Genomic DNA, 21,276 nt, shown 5'->3' on the forward strand with positions numbered 1-21,276 from the left:
CCTATCTAGTGCAGTCTTTGACGAACAATGGACGAAAACGAAGAAGATTCTAACTCTCAGGTTATTGAAGTTTACAAGCATGAGGAGAAGTGTATCAATTCTTGCACAGGAGATGAATCCGTTGTTTTTTTTATGGAAAACCTGCTTTGAAAGCTAGGACTGGTAGATGGAGGAGTGCATCGTTGTTGTTAGTGAATCAAGGACTGATTGCATTGGCTTTCTCTGGAATTGAAGCAAATTTGGTTCTCTTCTCAAAATTAGTATTGAAACAAACTAATGTTGAGGCAGCAAGCACATTTAGCATATGGATGGGAACCACTTATTTCTTCTCTTTAATTGGAGCTTTTCTCAGTGACTCATACTTGGGAAGATATCTCACTTGCATCATATTCCAGTTTGTTTTCATCATAGGCTTGGTGATGTTATCCCTGTCAGCTCACTTCCTTTTTTCTTTTTCCTGAAACAATAGAAACACTAAGGAAAGCTGGAATAAATTTTTGGATGCTAACAGGAGACAAACAAAATACTGCAATGCAAATTGCCCGGTCATGTAATTTCATTTCCCCAGAACCGAAGGGACAGCTTCTACTAATTGATGGAAAAACAGAAGATGAAGTTTGTAGAAGTTTAGAAAGAGTGCTTCGTACAATGCGGATAACTACCTCAGAGCCCAAGGATGTGGCTTTTGTTGTTGATGGATGGGCTCTTGGGATAGCACTTAAACACTACCGCAAAGCTTTCACTGAGCTGGCAGTGTTGTCAAGGACTGCTATATGCTGTCGTGTGACACCGTCGCAAAAAGCACAGCTTGTACAGATATTAAAATCATGTCTGATTCGCACTATGGAGATGGGCTTGACTGAGCAACATCTGAAACTGTAAAATTACGGTGATGAGATATTTTGTGGTGTTAGCATCATATTGAAAATGACATTCAAGAAAGATAAAGATCAGTCTGACAAAAATGTACAACAGGATACAACAATGTTAGATGATAAAGATTTAGAAAAAACGATCACCAGAAAACGAAAATTGCAATTGATGCTTCAGAAGACAAGATACACCTGGCTTCTACAGATGGACTCCCAGAAAAATCAACTTCAAAGGAGCAAGCAATGATTAATCATGAGAATGGGCTTGACAATTGTGATGATCCCAGCATTTCAAAGGCACCCAATGATCAGGCTCAGGATACTTTGCATGATTCAGATGGTTCAACATCCAAAGCCAAAATTCCACCTGGTTCTGAGGAGGTTCAAGAAGGAACTTCAAATGAAGAACCTTGCCATCCTATAGAACTAAAAAAGGAAGGAAGTGTGTCTGATTCTCATCCATCTGAAAAGAATGGAGTTCAACAGTCAAATGAATCCAGTTTACCAGTTGAGCTACCTAGGCCAGTAGAGACACCAAAATATGATGAAATTGTGTCTGATTCTATGCTCTCAAATGATAGCAAGCCTCAAAAACAGCTATCTACAAATGCAGTCTCGGAGTCTCATATAACTACAGATTCTGCAATGGATGTTGATGTAGTTTCTAATTCATTGCCAGCAAAGATTGACTCCCAGCCAGTAATATCTTCCCAAGATAATGGGACACAAAAGGATGTAGATATGATGTCACCTTCACATCCAATTAGATCGAGTTTGGGTGCTGAAAATGGTGCAAGTACAGGGGTAGTTGAAGATCATGCAGGAAATGTTATGGAAGTGAAAGATGATGGCACAAAGACTAAACAGGATAGCAGCTTTGAGAAGTTGAAACGCACAGCTGTTTCTACACTGGCGGCAGCAGTAGTGAAGGCAAAGATTCTAGCAAATCAAGAAGAAGATCAAATCCGACAACTCACTTCATCATTGATAGAGAAGCAGTTGCATAAGCTGGAAATGAAGTTGGCTTTTTTTCAATGATATGGAGAATATGGTGATGAGAGTAAAGGAGCATTTAGAGCAGTCGCGGCATAAGCTTTACCATGAACGTGCTAGGATAATTGCATCTCGCCTTGGTATACAGGCTTCCTCATCCAGAGGTGCACCACCTACCACTGACCTGCCATCATTCAAAGAACCACCGCAAATCCTGCAAGCAACAACATACAATATTACAACAGTCAGTTCCAATTTCATGACCTACCATTCCAATCCCTTGCACATGTAGCATGAACAATCCAAATAACAATATAAACTTGAATCCAAACCTTGCCAAATCACTGCAATAGCAGGCCTGCAAATACACCCATACTACACCAATCAGGATGAGTGCTTGCTATAAGCAGTGAGACCAAGTCATGATACGTCTGCAGAATATATATGCAGCCATGAGGAGCAAACCAATGCAGTATAACAAATCATCCAAACAGACATACATCCAGGGAAGCCAAGTAATCCTGCAATGTATCAGTTTACATCAAGTAATTGGTAAGGCATTTAGGCCAAGTCATGTAGCAAATCATAAACATAAAGCCTCTATCAAACTTGCATTAGGAACTGTCATGTAAATTTTCTAAAAAAAATCAATGCAACCAACCTTACACAAGTGGACCTGACCTGCAGTATGAAGTCCAAATTGTAACATCATAAACAAAACCAACCAGAAGCATCAATGCATAATTCATGAATGTGTGTGTCAATGACCAATCTACCGTGAACACAAGTCAAGCCATGAAGTATTGAACCAAATGGAGTTAACCTGCTGCTGATCTGCATGACTTCCTTCACGTGTCCGATGAATTCAGTAAACCATTGATATGGAATTCCCGTGTCAAGATAGCTTTGGGAACTGCACGCGCTTTAGAGTACCTGCATGAAGTTTGTTCTCCATCAGTTGTGCATAAGAATATTAAATCAGCCAATATATTACTTGATGCAAAGCTTAATCCTCATCTTTCAGACTGTGAATTGGCAAGCTATATTCCAAATGCAGAGCAGACACTGAACCATAATGTTGGATCTGGATATGATGCCCCTGAAGTTGCATTGTCTGGAATAAGCAAACATGAATTTACCACCAAGCAGCAGCAACAGCCTGCAAAACCAGTTGAAACAAACCATGGACAGTTAGAGGAACTGAGTTCACTGCTGCAGAAGATGGAAGAGCATCAGGAAAATGGCAGTGTAAGGTTTCGGCGCTCAAGCGGAATACCTTGGTCTTTACCTATCGAAACAGAAGCGGAATGGTGAAGTAAAAGTTGAAGTTAGCCGCCAACTTGTGTTAACATAACAACTTACCCTATGCTGAGTTGGAAGAACATTTCCACAGAGTTCATCCATGTGCACTACCAAAAACCAGTTATGGAAACAGTAGGCTAAACATGCCTTAATCTTGCATCATTAAGTCAAAGTTTGTTTAAGCTTTGAGTTGTGATGATGAGCCAAATCTAGGCATGCTTGCTGCAACAAAAGAAATGAAAAAAGACTTGTGAAACACTGAACCAAACCTATGTTACCAACATCACCACACGAAACTGAAACCTGCTCCAAGAATCACAACACCCTGCAACCAACATGTTCCAAACACCAAAGCCTGTGTCACATACAGCAGTTCAGGCATTAAGAGCCATCAATTCAAATATGAACAAAACTGACCCGACCTTTGTGACATTCCCACATGTTTTAGCTTTGAGTTCATGATGATGAAAAAAGCTCATAGAAAGTTGCAGCATGAGAAACGGTCCAATGCAGAAAAGCACAAGCCTACACCAAAGATGGTGCTTGAGTTTGGTCTTGGTCTCACACGAACAACATTTTGTCGTTAAGATTCCTGCAGCAGCCATGAAGCATCAGCAGCCTGCAAGCACATTGCCATGAATTTCCAATAGAAAGATGATCATGATGCACCATAATCCAAAACATGAGCTAATATCTAAGTTTACCTTGATCATAACCATTTTCGACCAATCCAACTGGTTTTAAACCTGCACACACCAGCACCATTCTCCATTGAGAACATATGTTGCTAACCCAAGCCAGCTGCCCTGTTTGTCTTGCCACCCCATGATTGTGCCACATTGTATACCAAACCTGCTGCAGGCCATGACCTTGCCCTGAGCCAATCTTGATTCGTGCTGCTACACACATCAAAACAACATCTTATTCCAAACCTACAACAAAACCGTCTGTCACAATTTCATTCATCATTCTTCAACCACTAACTTTAGCCATAACAATTCAAAGAAAACCAAAGCACAAGCACACTTGCCTTTAACAATTACCATTTCAGCAGATTACTTTTTGATCTGATAACCTCATCTCCTAATTCCAATTTATCATGTCACCTACTGCAGCCAGTCTATGCATTAAAACCATTAACAATCACTCTTCAAAATATCCATTATCCCAAGTCAAACCAAGCTCACCATTTTTTACTGCGGTAAAAAATAAGGGGGGAACACATTAATCAGTCAGTTTGCAAAACCTAAAGTGCAAAACCATTAACCAACAGTCAGAGGGCAAAGTCCAAAAACATCCCAAATTGGTATGAGGTCAAAGCAGAGAAGAAAGTTTGTGAAGGATACCTTTTCTTGAATCTAACATGGATAGGGTAATTCTGTGTCTGAGCATCCAAAGTGCTTTGCAGAAGCACTCCTTTTGAACACAAGGGCACCAATTTGTAACCCTAATTCACAGAATATAAATAGGGAGAATGAATCAGTAAACAAAGGACTGAGAGGCGAAATATGAGAAGAGACCCTAAAAATCCCAAGATTGATTACCTGGAGGCCAGCATCTGTACGTTCTTCACCGCCACCGCCGTGACACTTTGTAAGTACTTCTCTTTTCTTTCTTTCTATCTTTCTCATGCGCTTGCTGTTGAAAATATTGTGAGAGATGAGAGTGATTGAGAGGGGTTCGTTGAGAGCGAGAGAGGGATTCGTGTGAGAGACGGAAAGATGCGAGTGAGATGCTGAGGTACGAGCGATTGTGAGATTGAGAGAAATGTGAGGTTTGGTGTGAGGGAGATTGTGAGAGTTAATGAGCGTTTTCGAGAGCGGAGAGAGATTTCGTTGAGGTTCTTTGTGTGAAGCAGATGGGGAGGACGAGGACGATGAAGCTGCTTCTGTGTTCTCCGTTTCCATTTTCTTGTTTTTTTTCTTTTTTTTTTAATTTCTTTTATTATTTAATTTATTTCATTTTTAACACAAAAATCAGAAAAATGTATATGTTCTTATTTTCTTTTATTATTATTATTTATTTTTTTATTTTAGCTTTTAACAGAGATAATAAAAAACCATAAAAATGTTTATTTTGCCTTTTTTTTTATTTTGTTATAAATTTGTCAGCCCAGTTCATATATTTATGGTAGTACCTCATTAGCAGATAGTGTTGAGTGGCCCAGTGGAGAGATGGTAGTTGCATAATATAAGGTGGGGAGGGTTCAATACTCATGTGTGACCTTTTTTGGCATTTTATTTCTTTTAGCTATATTATTTTTTTCTTTTAGCATTTTAGTTTCTTTTTATGTTTATGCCTTTATTACACTCATATGTTCATTTTGTTAATAATGTAAAGTTGTTGTATTTTAATTCGAAACCATTTTAAAACTATAAAAATCATGTTTTTCTCGATTTAATATCGAGCCCATTTTTTTTACACCCTTGTAAGTCGATTGCTTTTTAAGCATCGCCATCAACCTCACATAGCTTACTCTTGGGCTTTCTTACAATGAGCCGGTTCCCTTGCACTTACACTCATACATTGTTTATTGTTTCATTATTTCATTCTTTGATCATTTGATTTGATTATATACTTGTTTATATCTTACTTGTTTGATTAACTGTTGCCTACTTGTATGATGTATGAGGCATATATTTATATTGTGTGATTGCCATGACAACCCCCATTCATAACAAATGTATCCCTCTCCCATGAAATGTATAATATTTATTCTTTCATTCTTTATTCATCTGTTAATACAAGAAATAAAATGAACACCCGATAACCATTTCAAAAACAAGACCAAAACCTCGATCCAACGTCGAGTAATCATTTTTTTTCAAAACCTAACAGAACCAGCACGTATTCATCCACCCTTTTGTAAGCCGATTGCTTTATGCATCGCCATCAACCTTGTAAGTCGATTGCTTCATGCATCGCCATCTACCCTTATCCCTAACACTTCTCCTTGCTCCATTCGTCGATTCTTGTTCCGATTAGGTAGCACCCATTAGATAGAACCCTTTGTATGATAACATAGGTAGAATTCCCATTTCCTTTGCATGCCAACATTAGGTAGATATTCCCATTTGTAAATCCTAAACACTTAAGTACATATTGCATGACAACTCTAGGGCAGAGCTTCCCCACTTCTAGACCTTTCCGAGCGTCTCCGATCTTGTGGCATGTAGTCCGTTCTATTGCAAAGAGGTAACGGCCTAAGACTCGATTCAGCGAGCTGCGACACCTACTGCTAGGACGTGAACACATCGCCCACTCTCCTTTGACACAACTGGTGTCCTCCTTTTCTAAGCCCATATTCAGATGGCAACCCCTATGAAGGGGAACTACATCGCCCTGATCCTTGTTCCAGACGAGGTATGTAGGCAGGTGGTCGTGCGAGACCACTCTGGGCACCTTTCTTTTTCTTTTTGTGTGTGTTTTGGTTAGGATGCTGATGTAAGTCTAGTGATTGGCAGTCGGGCTCCACGTTTGCCCTTTTGTGTGTGTTTTGGTTCGGATGCTGATGTAAGTCCAGTGATTGGCAGTCGGGCTCCACGTTTGCCCTTTTGTGTGCGTTTTGGTTCGGATGCTGATGTAAGTCCAGTGATTGGCAGTCGGGCTCCATGTTTGCCACCTTTTTGTGTGTAGGTGTCTTGTTTTGTTTGGCGTGCGTGTAGCCGAACTACGGCAACTCTGATTCTCATGTTCAGATGAGATACGTAGGCACAAGATGCGATGTCTTGCCGAGTTTGACTAACAACTAACAACTAATCCTTGTTTGCTTTCGCCCTTGTTGCGATCTTTTCTCTCGCCCTCGTTGCGATCGAGACCTTCCTTTTCTCTTGCCCTAGTTGCAATCGAGACCCTTACTTCCGTAGTTAGCTGAACTACGTTTTGCTCTGATTCTCATTCCCGATGAGATACGTAGGCATAAGACGCGACGTCTTAGCGAGCACACTTATCCTTCACCCATAGGTACCCGAGCTACGAAGACTCTGATTCTCATATTCAGATGAGATACGTATGCAGTGGATGCGACATCCGTGCGAGTCATTTCTTCGACCCCTTTCTTTTAGTAAATAGTACATTAGATATAACACACACCCTTTAGACAAGAAACAACAAGAGTGGATCCCGTAGAGTACTACGGATGCGTAGGGGTGCTAATACCTTCCCTTCGCATAATCGACTCCCGAACCCAAGATTTGGTTGCGAGACCTTGTCTTTTCCTTTCCTTCTCTTCAGGTTTACTTCGAGCGTTTCCTTTCCCTCCTTTGGGATAAATAACGCACGGTGGCGACTCTTCTGTCATTTTCTTTCTCGCCGGTTGTTTTTTCGCATACTGTATTTTTCAGGCTGCGACAGCTGGCGACTCTGCTGGGGACAATACATTTTCCCTAAGCGAGTCCCTCCTAGCTTTTGTATGGTTTCTTGTTTGTTGGGTGTTTATTCTTTTGTACAGTTATTTATTTTCAGCATTTACCTGTTTTACCTTATTGTATTCATGTACATATGTTTGTTGTATCTGTGGGTTCTGTGGGTTGTCTGTTTGTTGGGATGGGATATTTTATGAGAGATAAGCCCACTACCCAGGCTTGAGTGTACACATAGGTGCTAGAGTGGATAGTCATGAGGCTTGCGTGGTATGTTGCTACGTTAAGTCGTTCATGAGACCCACATTCCAGACGAGGTTTCTTTTGGATATATTCTGTCCTATGGGTGTTCCATAACGACAGATATTCCTCTAGAAATCGTCGACTCTGGTGACCATTTCCCGAGAACTCAGTCGAGGCCTCTCCTCCGAGACGTGATTATGTTAGCTCTGGTGGGTTCATTCTCGCTGCTCAATCCGAGGACCCCGAGACTGGGAACTTGCTTTAGGATATCCTGTTGAGGGGAGTCAGCAGAGGTCTTTTGTCCCGTAATAATGCCAAACCTTCAGTGGTAAACGTATTATTCTCGACTGAAGGGCTGAAACTGACAAACTTCTGTTCTTAGAACCTACCAGTGAGGGGCGGGCTAAATTCAGGAAACCTTAACCTCCAACCAACCCGGTTTTCTGGAGCAAAGTTTTGGTTTTGTATTATATTCCTCAGTGGGTTTCTTTTCAGACAGTGCAACCCGACAGATGTTCAAGTGGATACAGCAGTCCTGGTTTCCATGTCACTGCATTGCATCACATCATTTTGCATTCATATCATTTAACACATGTTCATCCATTTCTAGGGGGTTTACATCTTCTTCTTGATTCCGGTCGGGGTTTTCTGGTTCTCCTGAGATGGATATTGGCAGAAAGAGACACGTCGCTTACAAGTTTCCAGTGGTTTGTTTGGAGCCTATTCAACAACTAATGAAGTCAATGGATCACGATTCTCTAGAAGGATTCCGGAAGGATTACGGTTTGATTCTAAGCTTCGTCACGGTTCTCTCCAAAGATCAACATGATGCTCTCTTTACACTGCTGCAGTTCTATGACCCTCCATTGAGGTGTTTCACATTCCCGGATTATATTTTGGTCCCTACTTTGGAAGAGATTGTCGGTTTTCTCAGAGTTCCTATCAAGTCACATTTGTTGTTCTACAGTTCTAAGTTACTGCCCGATCTCAGCATGGTTGCTTCAGCCACATATTTGGGGAAATCAGTCTTGAAGGCTAATATGTGTCAGAAGGGAGGAGTCAGTGGTTTTCATTTGAGTTTCTTGATGGGAGAAGCAAAGAGGAGATTTGAAGATGGTGACCAGAGGGGTTTCAATGCTGTGTTGGCTCTTTGTGTGTATGGGATTGTCTTGTTCCCTAATGTTGCCAAATTTGTGGACATGGACGCAATACGCCTTTTTGTGTTGGGAAATCCGGTGCCGACCTTGCTAGGAGATTTCTTTCATTCGGTGCATCACAGGAATGAGAATAGAAAAGGAGGATTGTTGAATTGTTGTGCGCCTTTGTTTTATAAGTGGTTCAGTTCTCACCTACCCAAATCAGGAGCGTTCGTTGATGTCAAGGACTCATTGAGTTGGTCGAAGAGATTGATGGGGTTGAGGGCTGAAGATATTTCTTGGTGGTCTGACAGGAGTTTGCTTCGGGCAGATATTATTCACAGTTGTGGGAATTTCCCAAATGTACCGTTGGTAGGAAGAAGAGGAGGAATCAACTATAATCCTTCTCTAGCAGTTAGACAGTTTGGATATGCTTTAAGAACTCCGCCTTTGGAAAAGGACGTGGAAGAATCACTGTTTTTCCATTCTTCGCCTGATTTGACTGTATCCCGTAAGGCAGCTGAGGCCTGGCTCAAGGTGATCAAGAGAGGAAGAGTTGTGCTTGGAAAAGGAGATTGTAGGACTTATCCTTTGTATGAAGAGTGGCTTCAAGGAAGAGTTGAAGAGTTTGGTCTGCCGTTTCCTATAGAAGAACCTTTGTATCCACCGACTCCTGCGCAGTCAACAGTAGTGAGCCGAGAGGAGTATGACAAATTGAAGTAAGCCATGGAGGAGCTTCAAATTGAAAACTCGGAGTTAAGTGTGAAATTGCAAGACTATATGCATCAATTCCATGAGGCAGAATATCAGAAGGGGGAAGCCGCCAGATTGCAAGAGGAAGCAGAAGGGAAATTAGCTGTGGAGGTGGACTTCTTCAGGAAGACAGACAATGCCTTGGGATCATCCAGTTCTGAGTTGAGGCGAGTCAAGCAACAGTTAGTGGATGCGCATGGTAAATTAGCTGGGTGGCAAGAGCGATGGGATGCATTTTCAACTTCTCGGAAGGCAAAGGAGGAGGAGATGGTGACCGAACTGACTGGTCAGATGGAGAAATTGAAGACTTTGTTGAAAGAGAAGAACCATGAGCTTCTGTGTGCCCGTTCTACCAATGGTTACATCACCGATCAACTCAATGAGGCTCGAGGACAGATTGAAGAACTTAAGGTGTTGGCAGGTTTGAAGAAATCCAGACTTGAAGAGGTATTCGGAGAGGATGATGGGAATTACTACAGAAAGCACATCAACGAGTTGGATGGAGTTATTCACCAAAGGAATCTGCTTATCCGGCGTTTGACAGAATCTCCAGATCATCCCGACACGATAGCATTACTTGCTGAAGTGAGGAGCAACCCTTATGGTTTGTACACAGGAGGCTGAGTCCTGATTCTTGTTCCTCCCTTTACTTTTGCTTTATTGCTGTGTAATGATGATCCACATGCTTGTTGTGGAAATCCTCTTTTGATGTACTATCGGCTAAGGCCATTCTCTTTGATTTTATCTATATGAAGACCTTCTCTCTATTGCATCTTGATCTCCGAAGTTTATGGCTCGATTTTCTCGTGAGACTGGAATCAAGGGGGTAGAATACCTTTTTGAAGTGATAAACATGTCATTGCATTAACATTTCATTCTTGCATATTCTTGCATAACAGGTGTCGCCGCGGTGTTCTCATATTATTTGGTGTTCCATCAGCAGGATAGCCGATTCAGGAATTCACCGGTACGGTACCCGCAGAAACCAGCAAAGAGCAATGGAGAATCTACAAGCAGAGCTCGCAGAGATGAGGGTCCGCATGAACCAGTTCATGGACGTGGTCCAGGGAATAGCGCAGGGACAGCAGGAGATTAGACAAATGATACAAAGAAATCCCGCAACTACTCAACCAGAGGTCGTGACTGATCCTCCAAATGCAGAGGTTAATGGACCGGGGCCTGTCCCGATCCCACATAACAATCCTGATCATCAACCCATTCACGATGATCAAGATGATCAGTTCTTGCTGCCGGAAGACTTTGGCATGGGCCATGGCATGGATCCCATGTTCAGGAGATTAGATGAGAGGCTGAAGGCGGTAGAAGGACAAAACCCCCTGGGGGTAGATGTTTCTGACTTGGGATTGGTCCCAGGCGTGAGGGTCCCACCAAAGTTCAAAGTCCCAATCTTCGACAAGTACAATGGTAGCTCTTGCCCGAAGACCCATGTGCAAGCCTACTTCCGAAAGATGGTTGCATACTCTGATGACGAGAAGCTACTTATGTACTTCTTCCAGGATAGCCTAGCTGGGGCATCCCTGGAATGGTACATGAGGCTGGATAGAGCCCATATCCGTTGCTGGAGGGATTTGGCAGAGGCTTTTGTGAAGCAATACCAGTATAATGCGGACATGGCCCCGGACAGAACTCAACTCCAGAACCTGTCTCTTAAAAGCAATGAGTGCTTCAGGGAATACGCTCAACGCTGGAGGGAGACAGCTTCCCGTGTTCAACCTCCCATGTTGGAAAAGGAGATGGCCAACATGTTCATGAATACGCTGCCTGGACCTTACCTGGAGCGACTGGTGGGTTGCAATGCCTCCAACTTCGCTGATGTGGTCGCTACCGGAGAGAGGGTGGAGAATTACCTGAAGACCTACAAGAGCCACAATGGAGGTGGATCTTCATCTGGGGTAAAGAAGCCATTTATGGGAGGACAGAAGCAGAGGGAAGGGGGTGTGAATTCTGCATCTTCATATCAGAACAGAGGTGTTCGGAGTAATAATTTTCAAAACTATCATCAGCAACCGTATGTTGCGGCTGTGACTATTCCGGCTGCAGCACCACTACAACAACAACAACAACCACAGCGTCAACAGAATCAATACCAACAACAGCAACCACAACGTCAGCAAGCTCAATATCAACAACAACAACAACAGCCAGGTAACAGACCCACCTATCAACAGAGGCAGAGGATGATGGACCGGCGTTTCGACACTCTTCCAATGTCGTGCGCTCAACTGCTTGCCAATCTTCAACAACTACAACTTGTGCAGCTACGCACTCTGGCTCCTCCGGTTGGTAGACTTCCGGTGGGTTACGATGCCAACGCTAGGTGTAGCTTCCACTCTGGGGCACCTGGCCACAACATTGAGAACTGCAAAGCTTTTAAGCACGTAGTTCAGGACCTCATTGATTCAAAGGCTATCAGCCTTGCACCGGCTCCAAATGTCGTCAACAATCCCATGCCACAACATGGTGGTGCAAACGTGAATATGCTGGAAGAGGAAGCGAAGTTCGTTAAGGATGTGTGGAAGTTGAAGACTCCGTTGTTGGAAATTAAGGAATGCTTGCTGAAGGCCGATGTTTTCCCCGGTTGTGGGAAAGATTGTTTGGATTGCGCTACGCAGGGGAAGGGTTGCTTGAAACTGCAGCAGGGTATCCAGGTCTTGCTTGACAATGGTACCCTCCAAGTTGAAGACTTGACTGTCGAAGAGTTTGCTGAAGGGTTAGTTGAAGAGGTATTTGAAGACGTTGTTGAAGAATTCACAGATGTTGTTCCTGCTGATTGTGTATTTCCCATTGATGTATTTAATTTTCCAAATGTTGTTGATGATATACCAAACAATGTGCCTGATTTTGATGTAACTGAACTTGATTCCGGTGTTCCGGATGTTTTTGTTTCAATGAATGAGGTTCCCGAGTATGACTATGATGTCGCTACTATCACCATCTTTTACCCGACTAATCAGATCAGTGTGCCAGAAGCGCAACCAGTGCCACCAGTGCGACCGGCCGCTATGACAATCACAACCCCTGGTCCTTTACCTTTCACAAGTGAAAGGGCCATTCCGTGGCATTATGGGGGGAGTGTATACACACATGATCATGGGGTGGAACGACCTTTGAAGGTAGAAGAGGGTCGAAAGTCTGAACTCGAAGTTGAAGGTCCCGCAGTGGATAATGTTGGTGGAATCGGGCGATTCACCAGGAGTGGTAGACTGTTCTCACCACCGGTTACCCAAGATGATAATGTTGATACTGCGGCGAAAGCCAAAGGCAAGCAAGTTGTAAATGAGGGTACCTCTGCACCCCAAGCCGGCTCTGAGCCCACTTTTGCGAAGGATGTGGATGAGTTTCTGAGAATCATAAAGAAAAGCGATTACAAGGTGTCATACGGTGAACTGACTTGGGGTATTTGCTTTTTATCGCAATGTCGCGGATAGCAAGAGTCGCCACCGACTTTTCTTTTATCCAATAAGGAAAGGTGGAAAAGAACAGGAAAGACCTCAATAGATTTTGGGTTCGGGAGGTATATTATACAAAGGGAAGGTGTTAGCACCCTTTGTATCCATGGTTATCCATGGGCTCTTAATTGCTGGATCACTTATATTTTTGTCTGAAAAGTGTCGGTGAATTGTTTAGAAAATGTTTTGAAAAAGAGAATTTAACTTTGTAATGATTCTCGTATGAATGTATACAAAGTGGTTATCTCGTTTAGTTTTGAAAATGGTTTGGGAAAATATAACTTGGTAATGATTCTAGTATGAATGTATACCAAGTGGTGATTTTCTAGGATTTTGCAAAGTGTGAGGGGTGGAAAATGTTTTAGGTTATGATCCAGTAACTGAGAGTTATACCTTCCTAAGGTCTTCATGAACGTTTCCTATCCTTATGAGGGCAAAACTGTCCTTACTATTGAGAAGTAAGTAATTTTACCCTTTGGATGTTTAAGGGTCATCGTAGGGTCATCGATAGGTCATTGAAGGCAACAGTTGTAAGGATACCTTAGCATTCGAAGGGACGATCATCATTTAACCGTAGGCTACACCGAAGGGTCATCGAGGGACGAAATCATATATTCGAAGGCAACATCCGAGGGACTATGATTTATTTTATGATGATTTAATCGAAGGGCCATTGCTAAGTGTATCCCCACATTCGCGGGACATGACCGTAATATCGTAATATCATAAGGCAAAAGAGAGGTCCAAGATCACATATTTAAAGGCCACATTTTAAAGTTAATTAGGTGATTGTGATGAATCTCCACATTAAAATCAATACATTAAAAATAATACATTAAAATTAATACATTAAAATTAATTATCAAAATTAATTATTAAAATTAACACATTAAAATTAATTAAGCAATTTAGGGTGAGCCTCCACAAGGGTATCCCACAAATAAAGTGGAAGACCTAAACGGCGATCTTTTTTTCTGGGACATATGAACCTTTGCAAAATTCAACAAACGGGTTAGCATACCAAATCAGGGTGCAATCGAGGATTATACCGCAAAAGAAAATACAGCAGCATGAATGTCAGGCAAAACAGTGCATAATTAACATAGAATAGATCAGGTTACGCATAGAACATAACAAATATCAATGGCTGTCCCGTTCGCCTCTGCTTCGCCTAGCGAAGGCCTAGCGAACACTCGCTACATGCTCGCTTAGCGATGTGCTAGCGAGCGGCTGTGGGTTTTGAATTTCAGAACAGTATGACTTCAACCTGCGGCATGGCTTATGGCATTCAACACATAATTACATGGTTCAGCATTCACAATATTCAGGCACACTTAAATTCACATGCAAAGCCTCAAATATGTTTATGAATTCAATTATAATATCACATGCAAGTTAAGAACATAAAGCGGTATCACATGCGAATTAAGAAAATAAAGCGATAATAGTAATGCAAACCTGTTTGCAATCGAATTGTGACCTTGAGTTGGCCGATCGGATCGAATTGAGCGGAAGTGACCTTGCTGCCGCCGGCTTTTCCTTCAGGGTTTCCTTTAGGGTTTTCCGTCTGTGAGCGCTAGGGTTTGCTTGCTAGGGTTCTCCTTTCCTCCTTTTTTCGTTCTCTTTTCATTACTGAAGTGCTGGTATTTATAATGCCTTTTTCCATGACCTAATGGGCTCGGAGTGAAGCCCGAAATTTTCTGTTGTCTGTCAGCTTCGCTAGGCGAGCTGGTAGCGAACCCGTAGCGAACGTTCGCTAGGCGAGCGTGTAGCGAACATAACGTTCGCTAGGCGAGCGTGTAGCGAACAGGCCAGTTTGGGCCATTTTCTGGATTGGGCCATTCGTGAGCTGGGCTTTCGTTCCTTTGAGATCAGTGTCATAAAAAATGATTCGGAATGCCTTGAAAAATGTCTTGAAATATTGATGGACAAATTTTGGGGTATGACAGCTGCCCCTGTTCAATATTCTTGAACCGAGAGAGTTAGGAGGGCGTGTATGCCATTCGTGGTCTGGAGGTGAAAGAATATTGAACACTAGAATGCCCCAAAAATTTGCACTTGTAAATCGGCAGTTGGTCTTGATAGAGATGGGCTTAAAGATGCCATCCGGGAGGTTTGATGATGAAAGCTTCAGATTGCGCCGTACATTAGGCCAATTTGAAGACATGGGCGCCACACTGGGTCGTACGTTAGACCGAATAATGAGTCATCCATTAGGCTGTCGACTTCGCTGGGGAGTCGGAGTATGCCATATGCTGCTGGGGATAAAGGATCAGAATGGATCATATGCTGGATCAGATCTGAGTTGCAGAATGAGCCGTCTGTTAGGCTGTGTCTGATGATGAAAGGGGGTAGTCGTACACTAGACTACACTTCAGAAATGTACCGTACACTAGGTAGCATCTGAGGAGACGAATGTCTAACCGGGTCGTACATTAGACCGTATCTGAGCAGAATGAGCCGTCCATTAGGCTGAATCTGATGATAAAAGGGGGGTAGTCGTACACTAGACTACACTTCAGAAATGTACCGTACACTAGGTAGCATCTGAGGAGACGAATGTCTAACTGGGTCGTACATTAGACCGTATCAGAGCAGAATGAGCCGTCTATAAGGCTGAATCTGATGATAAAAGGGGGGTAGTCGTACACTAGACTACACTTCAGAAATGTACCGTACACTAGGTAGCATCTGAGGAGACGAATGTCTAACTGGGTCGTACATTAGACCGTATCAGAGCAGAATGAGCTGTCTATAAGGCTGAATCTGATGATAAAAGGGGGGTAGTCGTACACTAGACTACACTTCAGAAATGTACCGTACACTAGGTAGCATCTGAGGAGACGAATGTCTAACTTGGTCGTACATTAGACTGTATTTGAGCAGCATCTGGCTTGAAGGTCTAACTTGGTCGTACATTAGACTGTATTTGATGACTTGAAGGTCTAACTTGGTCGTACATTAGACCGTATTTGAGTTGTTGAAGGTCAGAATGGATCGTATGCTAGATCGTATCTGAGTTGTTGAAGGAGTCATATGTTGAGATGAATCCGGATGAACCGTACGCTAGGCTATATCTGATAGTATTTGTGTATGCTGTATTTGCAATGAATATTTGGGATGGGCTCGGAATATACCGTACGCTAGGCAGTATCTGAGGGGTATAGTTGAATCTTGACTGTAATTGATAAAGATGTCCGTCTGAATGGACCTTTGTTTTGACTGTAACAGGAGGATAATTGACCTGCTAAATAAAGTTAGCTTCATGCCATGTCATGATGCATGAGATGCAAATGTTGTATGCATGCGTGTGCTGTGAAATGATGTAATGAATGAATTATGTGTCTGGAATAAATGAGAGCATTGTATACATGTATATGTTATGAAATGATGTAATGTATATGATGCGGAATGAAACTTGTATGTAGGTATGTGATGTGAAGTGATGTAATGAATGCGCTATGCGTCTGAGACGTTCTTCCAGGGGACTCTACTGGGGAAATAAATCTCAGTCTTCTGGTCGGAGATATTTGCATTGATGACTCTTTCTCAGCTGGGGATACTTGATCCTTGTCTGATGGTAGAAATATTCGACAGAGCCTGGCTGGGAGTGGAAGAGATGACTAGTCTGTCTGGTGATGCCAACCTCTTTTGAGGAATAGCTGGTTTATGCTGGGGAATAGAATTAGCAACGGACTTATTGGAAAGCATGATTAGACCTTCTCCTCGACCCTGCAGTCTTTTAGTAATTGCCATTGCTATTTTATGCATGTATTTTGATAAACATTGATCATATTCAAATGCATATATCAATTCAAATTAAATCAATGGACGTTTATGCAAACAAAATAGAGAAAGTAAAACAAAAGCATTTTTTTTTTGAAACAGAATTGTATTGATTTAGAAAGAGGGCCTATAAACAGGCAATTTGTGTACAAGGAGACAGAAATCCTAGTAAGAGGAAATCGTCAAGAAACGAAGACAAAGCTATGCAGAAAAAGTCCTGTTGATTTTAATTCCACTACTGTCATTATGTCTTCAAGCCTCTCATCTCCTGCTGTCGGATGAAAGTGATTGGCTTGTTCAGTCCCTTGAACTTGGTTGAAGTTGACTGAGAACGGGACACAGTTTTACGCTTTAATCCCTAATTTTTGCCTGGACCGCCTTTTCAGGTTTTCAGTCCACCAGGATACCCTTTTTTGCCCAAGCCGCCTTTTCAGGTTTTCGACTTGCCGGGTGTACGTCTTTATATGTTTATCCCTAATTTTTGCCCGAACCCTTTTGGTTCGCCGGGATGCCCTTACTTTTGCCAAGGTAAGTCGACCTAGCGGGTCTCTTTTATGCGTAGTATTTTTTTTTAACTATATCAGCGTTCACAGGATGCGGGAACTCTTCGCCGTCCATTGTAGCAAGTATCATGGCTCCACCAGAGAATACCTTCTTAACTACACATGGCCTTTCGTATGTGGGAATCCATTTACCTCTGGGATCACCTTGCGGTAGAATGATACGCTTGATCACCAAGTCGCCAATTTGATATACCTGTCTCTTGACCTCTTTGTTAAATGCCTGGGTCATGCGTTTCTGATATATCTGCCTATGACAAACAGCCGCAAGTCTCTTCAATCAAATTTATCTGATCGAGTCGAGTCTGAATCCGTTCATCTAAGCCCGCCTCTTTCATGATTCTTAGAGAGGGAATCTGAACTTCCATTGGTAAAACGGCTTCCATTCCGTAGACTAAAGAGAAAGGAGTTGCTCCTGTCGAAGTGCGTACTGAAGTGCGATAACCGTGAAGAGCAAACGGTAACATCTCATGTCGGTCTTTGTATGTTACTGTTATATTCTTGATATTGTTAGCAGTCCCCACGGCGCCGTTCATCTTTGGCCGGTACGGAGAAGAGTTATGGTGTTTTATTTTGAACTGCATGCAGAGTTCAGTTTAGTACCATTATCAGTGATAACTCTTTCAGGAGACAGCAGGTTTCTCGAATGTATATTTGATAAGATCCATCTTAGAAATCAATAAAGTGGTATGATTCAACATATACTGTCTTAGTCGGCGAGCAGCCCAAGCCAAAGCGCAGCAAGCTTTCTCGAGCTGTGAGTATCTTGTTTCACAGTCGGTACCTTTTGCTAAGGCAGGGTATGACATGCTCTTTTCGACCAGACTCGTCATGTTGCCCCAGCACACCCTATTGAATTTTCTAACACAGTCAAATACATAGTTAGAGGTCTTCCTTCAACTGGTGGCGTCAGAATTGAAGGTTCCTGGAGATACTTCTTGATTTTATCAAAAGTTTCCTGACATTCATCATCTCTTGACTGTTCTCAGCAATTTGAAGATGGGTTTGCAAGTAGCAGTCGCATGGGAGATAAACCGGGCAATGTAATTCAAGTGCCCCAAGAGGCTTATGACTTCTTTCTTGTCTACTCTAGTACTCAGATCGACAGTTTCAATTGACTCCTCATGCGGCTGTATAGTCCATTCTTCTTTCAGTAAAGTCTGGCAAGTTCTTCAGGTACTTCACAATCTTCCTCACTTCCATCTTCGGTTTGGTAGATCGGATTTTCAAAGTCATAATGAACAGTAGCAGAACTATTATCAACAGGATCCAGAGTGGATATGGATACGCAATTGGTTACGTGAGTGTGTGCAAGGAAACATAGCTTATTTGAAAAATGACAGGAAAGATAAAGAGCGCAATATTTGAATGCAAAAAGTCCATTGATTTATTGAATGTGAATATGCTTATGAAAATGACAAAACATTTAACCAAATTTGATACATTAAATAAATAACAATTATTCCTGACTAAAGGAAATCGGGATAGTGTCTTCAGCCTTCCAGTTGTTGAGTCCGTCACCAATTGTTGGGAAAATCCAGCTGTCCAGGTTGCAATCGCTATCAGCATCTTCCACAGCATTGACAGTCTCGTTATGGTTAGGCAGAGGGGCAGTGATGACATTAGGAGTAACCGGAGAATCAAATTCAATTGCCCCATCGTCGATCATATCCTGAATCTTATTCTTCAGCGGCCAACAATCGTTTGTATCATGCCAAGGGCTGTCGGAGTGATACGCACACCTGGCGTTGGGATTATAACGAGGAGAAGTAGTGTTGGGCTTCATAGGAGGATCTCTGAGGGTAATTAAATTGGCCTTTAGCATACCTTGTAGTGCCTGTGCTAAAGTCATATTGATCTTGGTAAACTGCCTTCTCAGCCTGTCTTGTCTGTGTTGGAAGTTCTGAGATGGCGGTGCTGCGATCGTAACTGCCCCAACAGTATGGTCACGATTCTTCTTGCTACGACCCCTTTGACTGTACACAGCATTGGATTCATTCTTTCCCTGATAGGACTTTTTGGTGCTTGCAGAGGTAGCTGCCTGAATCTTTCCACTTCGAATGCCGCTTTCAACCCGTTCACCGGTCAAGATAAGTTCAGTGAAACCTGATGACGAACTTCCCAATAGATGGCTGTAGAACGGGCCAGTCAGTGTGCTCATGAACATGTCCACTAACTCTCGATCAGTCATAGGAGGTTTGACTCTGCCAGCCAAATCTCTCCATTTTTGAGCATATTCTTTGAAACTTTCTTTAGAGCCCATGGTCATATTTTGTAGCTGTAGCCGAGTAGGTGCCGATTCAGAATTATACTGGTAGTGCTCGTAGAAGGCCGTCGCTAAATCAGTCCAGGTGCGGATGTTAGAGCTCTCAAGCTGATAATACCACTCTAACTGGGTGCCAGACAGACTCTCTTGGAAGAAATGGATCCATAGCTTCCTATCAGTAGTGTGCGGCTGAATCTTTCTCACATAAGCCCTTAGATGCATCTGGGGACAAGATGCCCCATCGTATATAGTGAAAGTGGGGATCTTGAATTTGCGAGGAATGGTCACATCGGAGACCAGACCCAAACTTTCGAAATCCAGACCGGGCGCCTTCTGACCCTCCATAGCTAGCATACGTTCTTCCAACAACTTGTACTTATCATCTCTTGGAGAGTACTGTTCATTTTCATAATCTTCATCGTCATCCTCAGGGTTGGAGAAATCAGCATTCTCTTCCTCTGAATCATTCTCCGCCCCCTCTTCTGGACCATTCGGGATTCCAAACTTGACTCCTGCGGCCTGTCCTTTACGCCTTCTTCCCGGGTTAATGAAACTCACGGCTTTCTTGTCTTTCTTCTTTTCGAGCAAAAGAGCCTTCAGTTCCTCCTGCCCCTTGGATAAGCTTAGCATCATCTCCTTGAATTGAGCATTCTGAGTCTGGAGATCTTTGACAGTTTGTTCAAGGTCCATTTTCTGTTTGCATGAAAACCGTGAGAACATTGATCCCTTTAGAACACCTGTTATGCAATGTTATGCTATGCAATGTATGAAATGTTTTCAAGGACTTTTGGAATTTAACTTTGCATAAACTACCAAAAAAGGAAACTTTTTTTTTTTTTTTTTTTTTTTTTTTTTTTTTTTTACAAAACATAGCAAAGTTAAATCCCTAAGTCCTCGAAATGGTTAGTACAATACCATGATGTTATGATGTTAAGTAAACAACAAGCACAAGCAAGTCACACAACCATCATTCCTAGGTTTTAAGGCTTGCATGAGTTCCATAGGTAAGTACCCTCCCCACTGAAGTTTGGTTGGTTCAACCTGTCCTAGAATAGTAACCGGGTTCTAGAAGGATCTCCAATCATTGACCTTCCTTTAAGTCCACTTCAGTGCAACACCAAGTGGTTGACCAAAGCTTCCCTAAAGTCCAATCTCAAGGAGTGTAGTATCGAGTCTCAACCGAGCACCAGTCGGAACCGAAGTCAGTTAGCTCACTACTTTCTAATGGCCAGGATGAGTCAATTAGGGTTCTAAAGGTCTGGTTAATGCTTTGACGACACCACGCGGAAGCCAAATTTTTCCTCATGTAACATGAGGAACATCAGGACAACCAAAGTGTCACATTAACCGTAGCCATCATTTTAACCATTCCAGTATACGCCGGATAGTCGCGATGATCTATTGCTACTTACCTAAGGTACACTAGATCCGGGTGTAGGATCTTTCACTCAAGAATACCCAAGCAATCCCTTAAAAGTAAATCAGACAATTTGGAATAAGTGATCTTGTTTTTAAGGTAACCTCTCTTTTTAAA

General features: G+C 42.4%; 1 pseudogene; it reads left to right on the plus strand.

Annotated features, from left to right (window-relative positions):
• Positions 1-927: 927 nt before the first annotated feature.
• LOC127078430 (SWI/SNF complex subunit SWI3D-like) lies at positions 928-3,179 on the plus strand (annotated as a pseudogene).
• Positions 3,180-21,276: the final 18,097 nt, after the last annotated feature.

The sequence above is a fragment of the Lathyrus oleraceus genome, chromosome 5 (assembly GCF_024323335.1).
Source record: "Lathyrus oleraceus cultivar Zhongwan6 chromosome 5, CAAS_Psat_ZW6_1.0, whole genome shotgun sequence".
Classification (NCBI taxonomy): Eukaryota; Viridiplantae; Streptophyta; class Magnoliopsida; order Fabales; family Fabaceae; genus Lathyrus; species Lathyrus oleraceus.